Source organism: Miniopterus schreibersii (genome assembly GCF_964146895.1).
Source record: "Miniopterus schreibersii genome assembly, chromosome: 3".
Taxonomy (NCBI): Eukaryota; Metazoa; Chordata; class Mammalia; order Chiroptera; family Miniopteridae; genus Miniopterus; species Miniopterus schreibersii.
This window is the reverse complement of record NC_138103.1, coordinates 47,432,922-47,454,489: the sequence shown is the minus strand read 5'-3', so window position 1 is coordinate 47,454,489 and position 21,568 is coordinate 47,432,922.

Here is a 21,568-nt window from a genome sequence, read left to right as displayed (position 1 = left end):
AAAGAAAGAAAGAGAGAGAGAGAGAGAAAGGAAGGAAGGAAGGAAGGAAGGAAGGAAGGAAGGAAGGAAGGAAGGAAGGAAGGAAAAAAGAAAGAAAAGAGAGAGAGAGAAGGAAGGAAGGAAGGAAGGAAGGAAGGAAGGAAGGAAGGAAGGAAGGAAAAAAGAAAGAAAAGAGAGAGAGAGAAGGAAGGAAGGAAGGAAGGAAGGAAGGAAGGAAGGAAGGAAGGAAGGGAGGGAGGGAGAGAGGGAGGAAGGGAGGAAGGAAGGAAGGAAGGAAGGAAAAAAGAAAGAAAAGAGAGAGAGAGAAGGAAGGAAGGAAGGAAGGAAGGAAGGGAGGGAGGGAGGGAGGGAGGGAGAGACGGAGGGAGGGAGGAAGGAAGGAAGGAAGGAAGGAAGGAAGGAAGGAAGGAAGGAAGGAAGGAAGGAAGGAAGGAAAAAGAAAGAAAGAAAGAGAGAGAGAGAGAGAAGGAAGGAAGGAAGGAAGGAAGGAAGGAAGGAAGGAAGGAAGGAAGGAAGGAAGGAAAAAGAAAGAAAGAAAGAAAGAAAGAAAGAAAGAAAGAAAGAAAGAAAGAAAGAAAGAAAGAAAGAAAGAAAGAAAGAAAGAAAGAAAGAAAGAAAGAAAGAAAGAAAGAAAGAAAGAAAGAAAGAAAAAAGAAATGTTACCAGGTTAAAGAAGGAATTTCATAAGAACAATTATTTCCATTCATCAAGAGGACATAGCAATCTTAGATATTTAGGGAATAGCCCTGGCCAGTGTGGCTCAGTGGTTAGAGCACTGGCCTGTGCACTAAAGGACCATGAGGTTTGATTCCCAGTTAAGGGCACATACCTAGGCTGCAGGTTCGATCCCTGGCCCTGGTTGGTGTGTGTGTAGGAGACAACAAATCAGGGTTCTCTCTCACATTAATCTTTCTTTCTCTCTCTCTCCCTCCCTCTCTCCCTTCAACTCCCTCTAAAAGTCAATGGACAAAAATCCTTGAGCGAAGATTAACAAGCAACAAAAAATATATTGGGGAGAATAAAAAAATTTCAATATGCATGAAGCAAAATGCGATAGAAATAAAAGAATAGACAAATCTATAGGTATACTTGGATTATGATGTACTGTAATCTAAATAATTATTAAAACAAATACAAAATCAAAAATTTCTAAGATTTTTATTTTCTGGCCCCAATGGAATTTAACTGGAAATCAACTGCAGAAAGATATCTGAAAATTGTCTATATATTTGAAAATAAACTCTACTTTTAATAATCCATGAGTCAAAGAATATATAACAAGATAAAATTCTTTACATGAAGTGAAAAATGAAAATATTATGTGTTAAAATTTGGAAAATGCCATTAAAGTCATGCTAAGAGTGAAATAAAATGCCCGTGTTAAAAAAAAAGAATTGAAACAAATGCTCAACTTTTCATTTAAAGAAACAAAAAATGAAGAACAATATTAAGGTCTATAATGTGAAAAAGAAAATATGAAAACAGAATAGAGAAAACTCAAGGAAAAAGAAGAACAGAATAAAAATAAATAAAAACATTAAAACCAAAAATTAGTTTCTTTCAAGGGATGAATAAAATTAATAAATCTTATCATGAAAATAGAAAAAGGGGACAAAACTTATTAATGTCAGAAAAGATGAGAATAGATTATAGAATCTAGACACTAGAACAGTAAGTCAATATTGTGAATAATATATTGCCAATGTATTTGACATCTTAGAAGGAAAACATAAACTGCCAAAGGCCTTTAAAGAAGTAGTGGACAATCAGAATAGCTTTGTATGTATTAAAGAAATTGAAACTTCTCCATTAAAACAACACCACCTTTCCATGTAAAGTTGTCTTCATAGAAGTTTATCAAGCATTTAACAAAGAAATGATGACAATTCTATTTAAATTCCACCATAGAATAGAAGAGTAGAAATTACTAAAAAATACTTTGATAATGCCAGGATTATCCTAACAGCAAAACCTTTCAAAGACATAACAAGAAAATATGACCAATATTAATAATCCTCAGAAAAACAAAGGCAGGTGTCCTTACCAAAATTTTAACAAATATAATTCTGAAATACATTAAAGAGATAACATCCCATGACCAAGTAGAGGGTAAACGTAGGGATAAAAACTTGTCTTAATATTTGAAAAACAATAAAATTACTATATAAATAGATTAAATAAAATAATTAATGTGATAATTTTTTATGAATCAGAAAAATTTCAACAAAATGCAGTAACCATTCTTCATTTTTTAAAATCTCCATAATTAAGGAGAAAATATCTTCAGCCTGATAAAGGCATCTCTGTGAAAACTACATGTAACATTATACTTAAAAATGAAAGACTGGGATGTTTTCATATAAGCTCAGAAACGAGAAGGAAGTATGCTCTCAACTTTTCTACTCACTTTATAATGGAGGTACTAGCCATTGCAATAGATGAGAAATAAATAAAACATATACAGATTGTGAAGAAGAAATAAACAGGCTTTATTTTCCAAAACAATGATTATCTATTTAGAAAATCCTAAAGTACCTATAAAAGCTAGGATAATTTAGAAGTGCATTAAGAAAGTTTGAAGGATTTTCAGTTACTATTTGCATAGTGACCGAATTCATTCTAGAAATGAATTTGTGGAAATTGAAATTTTAAGAAAGAACATTTATAAAAGCATCAAAAATATAATGTATTTAGGGATGAATTTAACAAAACATGAATATAACCTCAACATTGAGGACTATAAAATATTGCTTAGAGAAATTACAGAGGACCCAAATAAATGGAGAGAAATATTGTGCTCATGGATCAGAAACAATGCAATCTCAATTAAAATCTCAGAAGGCTCTAGTCTATAAAACTGATAGACAGCATTTAAAATTTTTTTGAAAACACAGAAGATCTCAGAGAACCAAAACAACTTTGAAAAGAAATAGATGATTTGTACTTATCTGATTTCAAGATTTACAGTAAAGCTACAAAAACTTAGACAGTGTGTTATTGTGTAGATCAGTGGAACAGATTTGGGAGTTCAGAAATAGACCAACATACTTACAATCAATTGATTTTTCAAAAAGGTTCCAAGGCAATTCAATAGGTAAAAGACAGCCTTTTCAACAAATTGTGCTGGAAAAATTAGATGTGTATACACGATCAAACAAAAATGTGAACATCTTTATTTCTAACTGAAGTCAAAAGTTAACTCGAAGAGCATTGTAAACCTAAATGTAAGTTCTTGTATATAGAATTTATAGAACCGGTATATAGGTGTACAGAACTTTTGAAACAAACATGAAAAATTCTTTGCGATCTTGAACTAATCATAGACTCCTTAAATGTCACAATAAGTAATTGTCACAATAAAGTGATAATTCTGAATTTATTAGAATAAAAAATACTTTTAAAATACAATGCTAGGAAAATAAAAAGGCAAGCCACTGGAAGAAAATATTTACAACATCCAGGGTGGGGCAAAAGTAAGTTTATAGTTGTTCATATAGAAAATAATATAATAACTAATAAATATAAGAATAAAAAATTTATTTTGCATACTCACAACTACAAAACTACCTTTGCCCCACAAAGTATATACCTGATAAAGGACATGCATCTGGGATATATAAAAAACTTTTATAACTCAATAATAATAAGAGCAACCAAGTAAGACATGATAATTAGGCAAAAGATTTGAGTAAATATGTTATCAAATAAGACATAGGTAGAGGAAGGGCAAATAAGCACCAAAAGGATGCTCAATATGTTTAGTCATTCAGAAAACAGGTTAGTTAAAGCAAGGCCCATATCTCCTCAGGACAGCTGCAGACACTTTCTGGAATATTTCATCTACATTTTAAGCAGTGAAAGAATTTCTATAGGGAAGGAATCATTTGAACTTGGTCCTCTAATAAACACATGAGACTTAATCAAAATTGAAAAGAGAAATATAGTAAATTTCTTAAAGTACAGTTTGTGATAAAATGTTACATTAAAATCATTTCAACCCTATGCATTATTTCACATATTGAAAAGTTTTTGAAGGAAAAACTAAATTTAAAATCTTTATAGCTCTCTGTCTGTATATATCACTTTTTTTTGCAGTTGCTCAGTTGAAAAAAACACTAGGGGAGGCCTACCACACTTTTAATAAAGAAACAAAACTTTGGTTTCATTAATAAAAATTATTACACATTTTGATTTAGATAAAAAAAAGTATATATGTAGTTTGGTTAATGAATGTTTTTTCTTATATACTAACAATGTCCAGATTCCAAATTATTTACTTTAGTCTCTTTTGGAAGTAAAATAAAAACACATTTGTATTTTAAAGCTGCAGTTGTTCAGGAAACCCTCCCAAAATGATGAAAAAAACTAATTGGTTTCCTTCACAATGTTTAGTGTGCACATGTGGTACTATGTCATTTCTCCTTGATTTCACTATTAAAAACCCAATCTATAAAAATTCAGCATATAATATTCTTATTTTATGGTTCATGTGGTGGTATTTTAAAGTGTCCATAATAAAAACTGTCTATGTAAACATTTTTTTAAGGAACCAAGATTTCTTGATTTAGAAAAAATTCACTTTGCATGTTATTTAAATATATATTTTAACACAGCAGTTATTTTATAAATGCTAGGGTGATGTAGAAACGTGAAGACAAACTGCTAAAATGTAGTTAAATATACTATTTTTCTGGAGAAACAGGCCACAAAGATGGATAAATGATTATTTTTATGTGAAGTTTTATTATTTGTACCAAATCTCCTAAGTTTCTTATAATGCCTGAAGTGTCTTTCTTGAAGATCTCAGTTATTCAACATGAATTAATTTTAAAAATGTTATATTTTAACTGAGCTAATTGGGAGGGAGAATTGTGCTAGTTAGGCACATTCCTACACTCTAAATGGCACATAGCATTTTATATCCATATAATATAATAAAAAATCAATTTATAAAATTTTGAATACAAATACAAATGATTTGATTCATAAATTGAATATACACATGTATGTAACCACAGTTTCTTTAGGTATCTATCTTTAAAATGTTAATAAGGGCGTATAAAGATAAATGTTCATGTGATGCTTTGTACGGAGTAGTATTATTAGGACATTTCTTTGGCTTTTGCTTTGTTGTTTTGTTTTGTTTGTTTTGTTTTGAAAAAGGATAAGAAGTTATTGACAAAGGTCTTTACTTTGAGCCACTTTCAATTAGGCACCTTAACTGCTTAGAGTGTGAAGCTAATGAGGTCAAGGCTAAGGGTCTAATCCCCACAAGGGCCAATTAGCATTGTTCTGCTTCCGGATCTCACACTATGTATCTTGCAAAGTGCCCCACTTACCAAAAAGGAAGCCAGGCGATAAAGTGTTGGTGTGTTAGGAAAATCCAGAAAATCTCAGTTGGCTGACACTCAGACAATGTCACTGTCACAGTGTAGAACTAGTGTGTTCCATGTACACTGACCGCTCTTGGTTCCAAAGTCACATTCTGTAATTTTCAGCCTTAATGCCTTTTTCCCCCTTTAATCCTCTGTGCTATTCATATTTTTAGGAATGAAAACTCTTGTCCCTTAAATCCTGGACATTTGGGCACCTCTTTCACAAATTGTTACCACTTTAGTTTCTCCAATTACAAGAATCGTCTTTACAGCAATCATTGTGATATTGGTCTTATAATTTATAGGTCTATATGGCACAAATTCTCAGGAGAATAAATCCCTGGATTAGAGATACTGTGTTGTTATTCATCTTTATATCTCAGTCTGCCCTGAATATCATCTATTTCCATAAATGTTTGTTGTAAGAATTAATAAATAAAAGAGATAGTGAATGAGTGAAAAAATGACTGCAGTTCCAGAGTTGCAATGAACTACCTGGACACTAATCCAGAGCATGTAACTGCACTTCACAACATACGTTTTTATTATGAGAGAGGAATAGTCTCTGTACCAAGTTATGCTATATCTCTGATATTCATAAATAAAGTATTGGCCATGGTTAGTTTTCCCATTTTTATCTCAATGTTTATTGCATATTGTATAGGAATGCTTCAGTTTCAGGTAACATCAGATTTTGCTTTCTTCTAAAATATAATTATAGTATTGTTTGGAAGGATATCAGACTAAGAGAATAAAGGGGAATGGAAAAATCAAACTTGAAACACAGACTTTAATTAAATAAGGCGGCTTCGGAGGAACAAAAAGTAGACAGCTACCAATTTCATCTTTTCTGGGGAAAAGTCCAGACAGAAAGCCAACATATTACTATAGCTCATTCACTACAGCTCATTCTTTAACACAATGCAATAGGTACTTTCCTCTGTGTTACCCCAGATTGAAAGCCCCCAGTAGCAGAGTCCTACTGAAGGAACCTTGGCTGCCAGGAGGTGGACAGGGGAAAGGTCTAAAGGTCTACATCTGTACTTTTTTTTTTTTTTTTGATTGATTTTGAGAGAGAGAGAGGAGAGAGAGAGATAGGTGAGATACATCAGTTTGTCTTTACACTTATTTGTGTACTCACTGATTGATTCTTTTTTATATTTTTAAATTTTTATTGAGAGAGAGAGAGAGAGAAACAGTGATATGCATTCCTCTATGTGCCCTGACCTGGATGGAGCCCAAAACCAACTGAGCCACTAAGCACACATGGTGACTGAGTCCTTGAAACGTGGCTGGTCCTCACTGAAATGTGCTGTGAGCCCTGCCATATACATCCACTACTGGAATATATATTCACTGCTATCAAATTCTACCTCTAACTATTAGGATTTCATGTGGATAAAAAATCCGTACTGTAAAAGCTCAATACTATTTCATCTTAAGATGAGATAAATTCAAGTTCTCTCTGTGTTCCTATCTTCCCTTTTCCCATTAGCATTTATTGGTATTCCATATAATTAATTAAATGACCCCTTACTGCATAATGCCACCTGATAATAAATCAGAAATACCAATACCTTGCTTCAAATGTTTTATGAGCAGTTTGAAGTGACAAACTTGTATGCATTAGTTTTTTCCTCTATCTCTGCTGGGTACATAAAACATTCTCCGTTACCATCTGATGTACTGAATTATCTTCAAAACAAAAGATATGCAAGGCACTAGGAAGAGAAGGGGAGAGAAACAAAAAGGAAAAAGGAAAGGCTAAGAATTGTATTCCAAACCAGGAATAAAGTCTCATGTTTAGGATTTGGGGGCTGAGGGACAAGGCTCTGCCTATTTTGTTATAACAAGCATATTTTAAATTTAGTTTACTTTGTCAAGATGAAATTCCCGTGTGTCACCTGTATGAGTGCTAATGTGTCACCTGTGCAATGGGATGTTTGCTATTTAGTCCCAAATACATTGGAACCTCCATATGAAGCTCATTTTTGGAAATAGAATTATCACATATTTCAGGTAAACTATAACATGAGAAAAAATTTGTATCTGTGGCTTTATTTAGGAATACACAAGATATTTTGCATTATATTTTTTTGAATTTGGAGTTTTGATAGATATATCCAACTCCTTAATAATTCTTATTAAAACATTAAGATGCTGTCTGTTTAAATTAATATGATTTTCCTTTGTCTTTTTAATGATTGTCTTTTCTTTTTGGAGGTTCTTCTGGTATTAGGGTTACACAATTATGTTCATTCAGTTTATAATAAAATAATACATAGAATAATTCTTAGTGAAAGTGGTGAGTATATTTTTGATCTTTGAAGATTATTGGAGAAAGTGAAGCTATTTATTTATAAGGCACTTTAGATGTTTCAAAGAAGGACAGGACTTTAGAGTTCATCTAGAATTGTTTCTCCTGTCATCTTAATACAATGATTTTCTCTCGTGAATTAAGCAAAGATGGGAAGAAAAAGAAATAGTTCTAAATTTTACTCTTAGCTCCCCAACCAATTTGCAATGATTTTGAGCCAGGTCTTGCATGTATTGTGTTTCTGTGTATTGCCAATTAAACTCTTTAGCAGATACGGCTTTGGAATATGTGTCAGTTTAAAATATAATATTTGCATTCAAAACTTCAACATTTCCTCTTGGAAATAAGAAAAAGCTAGAAGATCTGTTTGAAAATCCACAGGGAGAATAATCAGGACCTGAAGTAATTTTGGAAGGGACAAGCGAAAAGAAACATCATTCTAAGGTTAATCTAAACCAATCAAAAGACACTTAAGGAAGATTTTGGTTGATGGCATTTCAACAAAAAGAATTTTGATGCTGTCTACAATAAACATAAATGCATTCAGTAATTGCAGACAAAGTGGAGCCCATTAGGGAAATAAATCTGTATTATTTTGGTATGATTGGGTGGAAAATTTTTATAGCAGTAAGTTGCTGTTCACAAAAACAAAACAACTCAACTTATCCACTTATAGAGGAAAATATTATCTATCCAGAAAAGGCCAGAGAGTTTTGCTGAGCTATCTACACATTCTTCCCTGATGGTGAAGCTGGTAGCTTTAACATGTATATGTGCTCCCACATGTGTAGGTGTCTGTGGACAAAGAAAAAAAACTAGCGTCCAGCTTTTAATGAAGGTTTGATAGGACAAAAAAATTTCAAGTTTATTTGAGAATCTGTGATGGGTATTACCTATTTCTCTATATACTTACTTCTAAAGTACAATTAATCAAACAAAGAATTTGAAACTTGAAAAGAGTGAATTCCTATAACAGAATTATAATGCTTGAATAAAAATAAAATTTTTGAACTAGAAATTATACAAACATAGGACATACTTGCATAAATGTCAAAATACAGGTACAGTAGTCCTCCCTTTTCTATGGGAGATATATTCCAACACCCCCAATGGATACCTGAAACCATGAATAGTACCAAACCCTATTATACACTATATTTTTTCCTATACATACATTTTTTCCTCTTTATTAAGTCGAGAACTTTCACTTTTTCACTTAAAGAAAGCACTTTTATGGCTTCTCTTTGGCATATCCTAATTGCCAGCATTACTACTCTCAAGCTTCAGGGCCATTATAGAGTAAAATAAGGGTTACTTGAACACAAGCATTGCAGTACCGCAATAGTTGATCCGATAACGGAGAAGGCTACTAAGTGACTCATGGGCAGGTATTGTACACAGAGTGTATACCCTAGACAAAGGAATGATTTATAATCCATGCAGGACAGAGTGAGAAGGCCCAAGATTTCATCATGCTACTCAGAATGACCCATTGAACATGAACATGATTATCCAAAGTAGCTTTATTTGTAATATATATATGTTTTAAAAAAGCAAGCCTGGAGACAATGAAATGCATATTAATAATGAACTAATATACAGAAATAAAAATGAAGACCATACAACATGATCATCTCAAAAACATAATAATTGAGCTAAGAAGTGTTTCAGAGGAATGATGTAATCCCATTAAAGTATAATTTTAAAATGCAAAATAATACTATGCCATCAAAGAATAGAAAAAAAACAGGTAAAACTGTGCATACATAATAAAACTATGGATAGTACTTCCTGCTGTGCTGACTGTACATATGTTTCTGAAGGATGTATAGATGTATACAGTCAATCGTAAAACTATGAAAAACGCATTCCAATAGAAATCACCAAATTGTAATTAGTAAATGCCACTTGAAAGGGAGCCTGATAAAATCAGGGAAGGATCTTTTTATAAAGTGAATTTTTGTGTCCCCTCAAAATTTGTATGTTGAAAACAAATCTCCAATGTGATGATTGTATTAGGAGGTAGGGCCTTTGGGAGGTAACTATGTCAAAAGGACTGAGCTCTCATGAATGGGATTGGTGCCCTTTTGAAAGAGATCCCAGAAAGATCCTTCACCCCTTCTATTCTGTGAAGAAACAGTGGAAATATCTCCCTCTTATGAAGCTGGAAGAAGGCTCTTACCGGACACTAAATCTGCCAGCATGTTGATATTCGACTTCCCAGTTCCAGAAGTGTGAGAAATAAATGTTTGTCATTTATAAGCCACTCAGCCTGTGGTATTTTGTTATAGCAGCCTGAAAGAACTAAGACAGGCTTATATAGTCTTCCTTTATTTTTTTTATTGTTAACATTATAGATGTCCTCCATTTTCTCGCCCTTTGCCCACCTCCGCCCAGCCCCCGCCACCCCTCCCAGGGCCTTCACCACTCTGTTGTCTGTGTCCATGGGCTATGTATACATGTTCTTTGGCTACTCTCTTCACTTCTTATGCAGTACTCTCAGCCCCCCCCCCCCCCCCCCGACCTCTGTTAGTCTGTTTCATGTTTCCATGCCTCTGATTCTATTTTGTTTGTCAGTTTGTTTTGTTCATTAGATGCCACATCTAAGTGAGATCATATGGTATTGGTCTTTTTCTGACTGGCCTATCTTGCTTAGCATAATAAGTTCATATATTCTTCAACTGTATTAATATTTTGTTTTTCAGATTGTGGACAGACATAGGTGTTTGTTGTATCATTCACTATATGTTTTTCAAAACAGGAAAGCAAGGGTTGAGGAATACTTAAGCGAGGTTAAAAGACACGCTAGCATTAAAGTGAGAATTTCTCATTGAAGGATTGTAAGGAATTGAAACAGGAACAACTTTCTCAGTATGTGATTTACTGTTATCTAATGCTTTTGCCATGTAAGAGCTAAAATCACCTTGAGAATTGTAACTCATTCAATATCCCCATAATTTGGGAAACAATAGTGTAGATACAAGACTCAGAAGACTTAGATCATCTGCTCAATTCCATCATTTACTAGATGTGTGATTTTGAGGCAATCCTTTCTCTGCTCTGTCTCATTTTATTCCATCTATAAAATGAACTCTTACAACCCTTTCATGGTTTACAATAATAGAAGTTTCTGATGTTGAATTTAAGCCAGTTTTTGCCTTCAGAAAGTACCCTTTCGGAAAAGTCATTTTAATGGGGAAAAAGGTGCAGATTTTGTTGAGAGAAAAGTATGAACCTGGGGCTGAGATCTCAATTCTTTGTCTCCTCTTGGAAGGCTTACTCTCCTCTTCTTGTCCGGAATATGAGTGACAAAGAGAAGAGAGAAACAAAGTAAGGTCTTCAAGAAGAGAGGCAGTAGAAAGCAGCAAAGAGAAACCAGAAGGGCAGGCATGGGTGGTGGGGTGAGAAGAGTAGAGTATGGGTTCTGGGTTCAGCAAAGCTGAGTTTAAATCCTGGATCTCTCTCTATACACATTGTTGCATGGTCTTCTGCAAGCTGCTTAATCCTCAAAGCATCAATTCTCTCATTCAGCAAGCTAAGATTCTAAAATTTATGACATAGAATTGTTGTGAACGTTAAGTAAATCATAATATTGAACAAGGCATATTGGTTCTTGTGGAGGAAATGTACATTTAGTAGTCTTAATTCTAGTCTTTTGCTTCTAGTTGACTGCACATTACTCCAAAGTAAAGCTCTTCTCTTCCTTCCTATTTTTCTTCCAGTCTCTGTTTAGTTATTTTAATATATATTAAAAGCATATATATACATATATGTGTGTGTGTGTGTGTATATATATATATATATACACACACACACACATATACAGAGCAGATCTTAAAAATCCTAGTTTTCAACAGGGATGGCCAGGTAGTCAGGAAAAGTACCTAGACAGAGTTGATGTTGAAGACAAATTTTATTTCATTCATTATCTACTTAAATTTATGACTAGATCAAAACTTTATTTTACTAGGATCACAGGGTCTTAAATACTACTTGAAAAGCCATTCAAATATGATTCTACATGATTTAAATTTGATGATATTTTCTCTCTGTTCACCACTGGAAAAACTCACTTTTGAATAAAGGGACACTAGACCAGCTGTAAATTGTTGAGGCTGTCACTAGGCTGCTGCTGCAAAAACAGTTTCTAATATGTAAGACAATGATACAAAATACCATCCAACCTGGGTACTTTGGAGACTGGGACATTACACTGGAATACCATATGGAAACTGGGGCTATCTCAAGAAAAGTGAAAGATATGCTAATCCTATGTGGTATATTAAACAATAACAACAAGCAATAGTTTATGATATAATTGTTTAAGAAGCCCAAAGAGGTAGTGTCTGCTTCCAGTTTTATCCATACAATTATTATAACATCCTAAATAAAATATTTTTATATTTTCCTCACCATTCTATTTACCTATCGGCAACCTGCTGGGTATCTAAATCAAGAACCTTCTCTCAGGAGGAAATCAAAATTGCTATGTGTGAATTTTTAGTTTTCCATTTCCAGTTTCAAAGCTTAGAAGAACCAGTAAGCATACAATCAATTTTAATTTAAATTGAAACCCACTGTTGTATTTACTGCAGATGGTCTTTCAGGTAACTGAATCTAATATAATTTCTTTAGTCATTTAATCATATTGAAGAGATGTTTTGGCCACAAGGAGAATATGTAATGAAATAGGAAGAGATGGTGTTATGTTTTATGATGTTTTATATTGTCCTGTTATTCTTGATAGTGAGAAGTAGAAAGCCATTTGGATTAAATATGTCATATTTGTAATGACTGCTAATAATACTACAAGAAAAATCTGACATTGTAATTATGAATGGAGGCACAGAGAACACAGGAAGGGCTGTTACATAGTCCTTAGCATGTAGTGCACTGCTCAACTCTTTGGGGGCATCATTACATAAATTATAATATGAAGTCCCACCTCCCACGTAAGTATGTTATTCAGTGCTTTAACAAAACTATTTCAGTAAAAAAAAATACAGATATATCTTTTATGACTAAATCAAAACTTTATATATATATATAAAATATATATGTAACATATATATACTTTATATATATAAAAGATAATATATATATTAATTTTTATTATAAAACTTGTATGATTTAAGTTTGTCCTATCCATGGATGCCATCATACCTAATATTCTAAAAATTATGAGAGGTATTGACATAGAAACTTAAGACCCATTAATGTCAAATGCCTCACTGCTTAGAGCAGTTTGGTTCTCTGCCATTAACTATAGCATTACCTGGAAACATCTTAGAAATGCAAATTCTCAGGTTCTACCCCAGACCTACTGATTCAATATTTTCTTGCTTTAACCAGCCATCCAAGTTATTCTAATTTGCAATTTGAAAGTCATTTTCTTAGAGGAACACCTTCACTGTCAAACGATAAAAATAAAAAAAAAAGCAGACAAGAAAATGGTAGCAATCTGTGGCAATAATAACAAAGACTCTGATCCCAATATAGAACACATGCATGTGTGCACACACCCACATAGACCTTCAAATTACAGAATGAAAAATAAGAATCTTTGTCATGTTTGTTGCCATGTGCAGGGTCAATTAGTTTCTCATTTGGGATTTGTACTTAATCATGTTTTGCCTTCGATATTTTCATAGATTAATCTTGAATTAGAATCTCTAGGCAGCTATTCCAAGAGCTCAGCCTGAAAGAATTAACCTCACTGGGAAGATATATAAGCAACACAAAGTTTGTCTCAGGTGAAATACGCAGAGAAGCAAACTTCTGCCCTTTCAAATTTTGACAGTTCCTTTTCAACAAAGCATGGTAATAGTGCAGAACAGTGAGGTGAAACAATTGGAACTCCTATCAGCAAAGATCAGCATGTTGCAGAGACTGAGAAAATGCTACAAGCTCCCAGCTGGGAAAACTTGTAATTGCAACCAGCCAGAACATTGATATAGAGATAGCAAAATTACTAACAAGGGAAAGAGAAAATTTAGGAGACAGATAGAGGAAGTGTTTTCCTATGTATGACAAGAAGTCTAGTAAATATGACAAAGTGCTCGTCAAGAGCAGAATGTTGAACTGGCGTGAAGAAAATATAAAATTGATTACTACAATGACAAGCCACATAAAATGCCATAATAACAGCACAGAAACTCATTTCAAATAAAAGTGAAATAAAAACACTCTCCCAAATTAAGGGGGGAAAATGTGAACAAAAATAAACTTCTTGCTTTGGGCAATTTTGCAACTATTGTCAAAAGCAATCAAGACGAATGGTAACATTATCATAACAGAAGAATACATATGGCTCTAAGGATTTCTTCAATATATACATCTATAGCCTCAGCTACTGTGACATCAGGAAAGAAGCAATCTAGGAACTAACATCCCATTTATGGTAGAATTTGGAAAAAGCTGTGCCATATATTCATTTCTAAGCCAGGAAGTGTCTCTTTCTTGATTCACGCATACAAAAAATACAGGGAGGTAGAAATATACTTCAGTTAGCATATTCAAGATTGCAACACTATATATGTTAACTCAAAAATGTATTATTGTAGCTGTTTATTATTAATGAAGTTTTGTTCTAAAGTCAGAGAATTAAAGGAATCACAAGACTCTAATTATTCCAGAAAAGTTGTTCAGCTGCCAAAAAAAACCCACAAAAAAACCCAAGAAAGAAAAAGAAATGAAAAATAGGCAAATGCTGTAAAATTGCTAAATAAATTGATGTCTCATGAGTATGAAGACTCACACAGTCCTTATGTTGTCCTTTGAGCTGCTTACTGTAACCAGTTAGGTTCTATTGGCCAAGATATCCCATGTTAGAGGGCAACCATGGTACAGTTTATCGCAATGGATATATAAAGCACTTTTAAAGTTAGCAAAATAGGTGCATAGAATAATACTCACCTGTATCAGGTGAGATTGTCCTGGTCAGTGTAGGTGTTCCTGGGTTTCAATTTTTTTCATGATTCCAAAACCATCCAAATGGGCAGTAGCCAGGAAATGAATAAGCAGAACTCTGTGGAATCCTGGCAGCTCTGCAGAGAGAAGACCTCGACCTTGGTGAATTAATTAATGCTTTCTGCTCGCTTATCTTTTACATGATTATTAATTTTGCCCTTCACCCACATTTCTCTCTCAGGTTGTAATGCTTGCTTTTTTTGTTTTGTTTTGTTGAGGCTATTTTGTCTACTTTCCACAAATGAAAGAAAACAGCCCACCACCATGCATAGGCTTGTTGATACTTAGAGATATAGAATTATAAATACAGGCTTATCCACAGACTGCTGGATATTGTGAGGGGGCAAAAAATCATCCTATTATTGCTCACTTTATATATATTTTTTGTACCTTTTTTTTTTTTTTAACATGCCCACGTGTTTATTATTGGAATGAATTACTTTAAGCTCACATTTAAGCATTCAAAATTCCTCTACAACATCATAAATCTATGTGATTGTTAAATTTAAAATAAAAGGCCAAAGTGAGAGGCAACAGCACTTAAAGAATAGCTATTAGGAAGGAAGCACCGATTCAGGAAGAAACCCAAATAGTGTTTGGATAAGGTAAGGCAAGGGGTATATAAAAAAGGGAAGGGGCCCTGGCCCCAGGGCCTAGATGTTATCTTTAGAGAGGAACTTCAGGGGGTCTAAACTGCATGACCAATATGCTAGGGGAGGATAGGTTACCCTGGGGACAAGGTTCTTGTTTTCGCAGGTTTGCCCCTTGCTAGGCATCGGGGGCTTTCTGCCCGGGTGAGTTTCTGTACCTTAATTTCTGTACCTGGCCCATCTAACACAAACCATTTACTCTAAAATGTCCTTGGTTTAGAGAAGATAGAATTGCTGTTCAACAATCTGTCTGTTTCTCTATTCCGCTTGTCCTGGAATTTTCCTAAACCCTTACTATGCTATAACATTTCCATTGAATAAGTCTAGTTTAAAAGATAAAGTAATTCATTGGACAAATATACTAAAAATAAAATTAAAAAATATAAAACAAATAAAATGCAGGAAATAATTAGTATGAATTTAAGAAATGCTGTATTAGAAAACAAAGAGTAATTTTACAAATGACTATAGACAAAAGCATTTATAGAATGACTCACGAAGACTCACCATGGCTCCCAAAGGCTATAGTCCTTTAAACACTAACTTCTAGTGGCACAAATCCTCTCTCATGGGTGAATGACACTCTCATCCTTCATCTTCAGACTGGGGAAAATATAGGCTGAGCCAAGAACATTCCTGAGGTCACCTCTGTGAAACCAGAACAGCAATTAGCTTCTGACATATCTCTAGGAAAATGCCAAGTCCACCAGTAAGCTAGAGAGTTTATCCCACAAAATATATAGTTTGTGTACTGAAAATAATTTTTTAAAAGTCTTTTGGCATACCCAAGAAGAGAGAAAATACACAAATTCATAAGAGTGAGAAAAAACATAAATCCAAATTTATAAAGAAAAATATTTTTGTCTAACTGAGCTTAAAATAGTATAGGAGCCCTTCATAAAATCGCATATTCAAACAATACGATTACAGAACAAATAACAATGCATAGATACCCATTGGCATAACCCCCATTCACATCCTTACTCCCAAACTAGAAGTTATTCCAATAAAATAATTGTGAGAATGTTCAAAAATAAATGAAAAGAGTCAAGTAGCACATATAAAAGAGAATATAACATATACAATTTTACTATATACTTTTACATATAACTATTTATAAACTATATATATAGCCACGTATATAAAACCATGTTCATAACTGTACATGCACATGCATATGTATACATGTATGAATGTGTATATAAAGGTAACTGTATGAAGACAACTTTGCAAAGCCAGCGACTGAACATCATTGTCCTCATGCAGAGAAAAAGTCCTCCTCACCCTTCGAGTCGCCACAGAGACGGCCTGTGGCATCTGAAACCTTCATCCGGGTCCTTTCAAAAACCACGGATGGTGGGTAGGGGGTCAGGTGAGTAGTAGGAAGTGAGTGGTCCATATTCGTCATAATAGTCTGGGATCTCTGAATATGGTTTTGCCAGCTCATTGTCTCAAGTGAGTGGTTACAAAACCAACACATTCCTTAGTGTTTATCTGAGGATAAAGTGAAAGTCAGTTGTTAAGGGTAAATCTTCCTGGTATTTCAGCCACTAAGAGCCCTGAGCTTCAGACCTGCCTGAAGTATATTCCTGCACATACTAAGTGTTCAATATCTAGGGATTTGTAATAAATGATGAAGAATTCATGCAATGAAACCACAAACAGATATAAAGAATATGTTACAAAGTAATCTATAAATCCCACAAATTACAAAAAGATGTAATTATGGTTACAACACAGTTTTTAAAAATCAAGAGGAATCATATCACCTCCTCTGAGTCTTGAAAAAATATCCTTCTAGATCAACATTTTGAAAGTTGTACCTATCATCTCTAATTTCAGCCACCTCCAAATGTGGCTGCCAACTAAAGGAAGAACTGATTAATTCTTAAATTTAATAATCCAGTCAGATTTAGGATTAGTGCTTATTTTTATCCATATCACTTCACTTTTCACTTTATGTCCAGGAAGCATGAAAAAATTCAATGTTAATCTTTGTTTTTAAATTTATACAATATTTTTTTCTAATATCAGTGAAGGAGGCGCATTTTGCCAAAAGGGAATTACACTGTCACTTTACACTAGATATGTACATACTTTCATTCATCTGACCACACAAAATTTTGAGGAAAAAATCCTGCAATTTAAGTCAGTTTCCACATACACTTTATCCGCTAATTAAAGCTTCGCTAAATTTTGTGAGTTTTCTGAAGACAATTTTGTTGAAAAATGTATAAAGTGGAGCAATGATTTTTTTAAATATAGAGTTTTCAATGTATCATTAACATTTACTTTAAGCACCCACTAAGTTTAAGATACTGTGTTTTATATGTTTTATATATGAGTGATATGTGATCTTTGTCCTCAAGGAGCTTAGAGTCTAGCAGAATTGAAGAGAGGTACAAACATATCTATAATACAAAACAGAATGTGCTAAGTATTTTGAGAGCTTTACAATTTGCTATAACAGCATAGACTGTGCCCTTTGCCAATTCCTTCCCCTGGGAGGATTAGGGAATGCTTTAAGGAAAAAAGAATACCAGAACTTGGAAGTGGAGCATGCTTTGGGCAAGTGAAAATAAAGAAAAGGAACTCTACTCCTGGGCAGAGGAAAGGCACCAAGCCAAGATATTTAAAGTGTGGTTCAGGAGCAGAAATTATTTATATGCGATTAAAGTGTAGGGCACAGAAGAGGGAATTCTGGAAGACAGGGTTGAAAATGTAAATTGAGACGTAATGAAAAAGAAGCTCTCTTGCACTTAGTCTTGCAAATTTGCTTCAGAAAACACTGTGTATAGCATTCTTTCCTTTTGCTTGCAGTGAGTTGCATTTAGGGGAAACATTTCCGGAAATAGGATTCATTTATATTGTTAGGGTTGCAGTGTCTTGCTTATGTGGTGACCAATACATCTCAATTAAGGAATATTAAAATAAAATTCTTAATTCCAGACTAAAGGTCTCTGATTAGGTTAGTAACACCTAGCAGCTGATTTTAAACTTACTTTCCATTTGCCAGCTTTCTTCAGACTAGCCCTGATAAAATTTTCCCTTGTGTGAACTTCAGAACATGATGTCACCCAGTATTCTATTTACAAATTCTTTTTCTGAAAACAAAGTTGCCAGAGTAAAGTACTAACTTAGTTGATGCGTCATTACTACGGCAGAGCACTGGGCGCCTTCTAGGCTTTCAGAGTCATAGAGACCAACATTCCCACTTACTAGCTCCTGAATAAGTCTGATCCAACTGAACTGTATCATATTTTTCCTGAGAAGTATTGAAAATGTTTAAGGTCTCATTACCTCATCCACTGTCCTCCTAACCCCATAAAATAAAAAGCAAAACAACTTTTCATATATTTTCACTGTAATGTATTCTCCAGGGTATCTTTGAACTGCTCATTAAAATGGTGTTGTTGCTAGGATGATATTTCTCAGCGGGGGTGTTCTAAATAACTGATTAATATGCAAAACACTAAAAATGTAGTGTTTGCTATTAAATTGGCCAATTCATGGGACCCCAAAGCTGCTGAAACAAAACAAAATGGAATAAAATGTTCAAGACGATTTTCTGATGGAGCATCATCTAAGATGCTAACTAGCCAGGTAACTAAGGCGTATTCATAGCATTATGTGCTGTAATCTAATACATTTTTCATTTTCAAATTCTTTGAAAATGTGTCACTTTTAATTTTGTACTACACCAAAGTGCTTTAGAATTTAGGACAAAGACTGGAATGTTGTGGTACTTCTTTAAAGTGAGGGTTAAAACAGATCTATAATTAATTTTACATTATTTAATGCTATTTTTATAGAACCCTTTTATCATGCTATACATATTAAATGCTGTTGTAGTCTGTTATTAAGTATCTGCTTAAGGTCTTGTTTATAGATTAAAAAAAAGAGAAAAATATAGAAACCAGATGGTTTTGTTATTGTCCTGCCCTGGAAAACAAAATCAACCAAAACTACAGAGACAAACAGAATTAAAGAAAACTTTTATAATATCAACCTTCCCAACCCATACACTCTAGACACCCTAGTTTTGCCAGAGGTCTCTCACAACATAGCAGAGACTGAGGAAGTGTTTTCAGGAGGGAAGCCAACCAGACCCCCGCCCCCGGCTCCCCCTCAGCGTCTGCCTCCCTTTAGTGAAATCTTCACATATGCTTTCTGGTTTGTTCAGTGAACAAACACCAAATCACTGGAGACTTTATGCCCAGTGACTTCCCACCAGGCAAATTCTAATTTGGCAATGATTCTGGGGTCGTCCTGGTGAGAAAGCTGCTTCTGGCAGAAGCTCCCGCACTGAGGGAGGGAGGTGTTTCCGCCCGTGGCTCTGCTCTCTTTAGACCAGGCCTGAGATCACATCTGTTCCTAGGGCTCCCAGCCCCAGGGACTTCTGAGCAAAGAAGCACCACAGAGAATTCTGCATTTTCTGGTTAAATGCAATCTGCTTCCCTATGTCAGAATGAAAGCTCCTCATTGCCTAATGATCCTGACATTTTCTTATTCCTGGCGTGAAATTTCACCTGAGAAGTGGAAAATGACATTGTGTGCAGGAGAAAGCAGTGTAAATTAGTCTGTGGCATTTCATGCCATGTAGAAAAGTATGGAGGCATGCTTCTCCTGGGATAACGTGTCTACAGAATCATAGGCAAGATAAGGTATTTCAGAAATAAAGACAATATCAACAACAAAAATTAAGAATGAATAAAAATGGTTGCCTTGTCTATGAAAAAAAAAAAGTCCTTTGTATCATAAATTATTTTCATTATAAAATATTCTTAAGTAAACTATGAAAATTGAATGGGTGAAGTTATTTCTTATGAATGCTGCACATTCCTGTGATACTAATCCCACCAAAGTACCCTCTATTTATACCTGTAGAAGACTCAATAGAAATTTCTGGCTAAATTTGAACAAAAATATTTGGGAAAGTAATATCTTTGTTATAAGTTAAATCAACTTATAGTTTTTAGAAATGTTCCAAAGGTAAATTTAAAAAGGAGAGGCTGTTTTGCAAAATAGTAGTATAAATAGATACTTCTAACAGCTAGTAGCACATAGCATTCCTATTCAAAACATTGCAAGTAGCCTGGCTGCAGTGGCTCAGCGGTTGAGCATTAACCTCTGACCCAGGAGATCCCAGTTTGATTCCCAGTCGGAGCACATGCCCGGGTTGTGGGCTCCAACCCCAGTAGGGGGCGTGCAGGAGGCAGCCGACCAATGACTCATCATTGATGTTTCTGTCTCTCTCCCTCTCCCTTCCTCTCTCTGAAATCAATAAAAAACAAAAAACATTGCATGTATTTCTAATTCTCCACTCATAGTTGTATGTGAGATAAGTAAATATTCCTTCCATTCAACTTCATTAGAAATACTTTTAGTTTCTCACAATACTAGGTACTGAGCTAACCCTTTCCTTTGAGACCGCTTCCTGAATTAGTAACCACTTGAAACATACTCTTTTCAGAGAGAGACAATAGATTATGTCATCTTTCTGTATGCTTCATTTAAATAGTTTTGTATGAGTGTGAAAGAAAGAAACATTTTTGAGAGAAATGGCAGTCAGAGAATCAGCTGCATAGTATGTGTGTGCTGTCTGTGGCTATTTTACAAGGAAACTACCAGCTCTCAATAATGTGAAAACTTCTTGAGAGGCGCTGTGGCTCCGCAAGTCACTGAACCAGAGAAATTCAATTTGCCTACTGTAAAGTGTGTTTTGTCTGTCTCAGAAAGCTCTAATTCAACCCAAAATTACTTTCTCGAAGCAGCCACTCTGGCCAAGGAAGGGTGTTCGGGGTCTGGAATAGGACAGAATACTGTCAGAAAAGCATTCAACGCTTCTTCTCACTCTGGGGATGTGAACCACTGACCCACCTGGAAGTCACTGATCTCTCCATGTTTTAGATCTGTGTATATTTGTGATTGAATAACCTTTAGATAACTTTTATCTTTGATCTACATTTACTCTAATAGTGCCAGGGGAGAAATAGAAAACAGAGAAGATGGTCAGGTTAATAATATGTGGATAGGCAAGGAAATCTATTTCTGCTTGAATTCTATGAATCATACATTATTTGCAGAGAGCATTGAACATGCCTAGAGAGCTTTAAAATAGCACTCAAACACATACCTTCCTGGTTTATTATTGGGTAAATAAACTAATGGTTCATCTAAATTAACTAAAAACTTAACTTTTTCCTCAAATGACAGTTAAATTTATGTTATCAAAACTTGGCAGATTTTATCAAGTA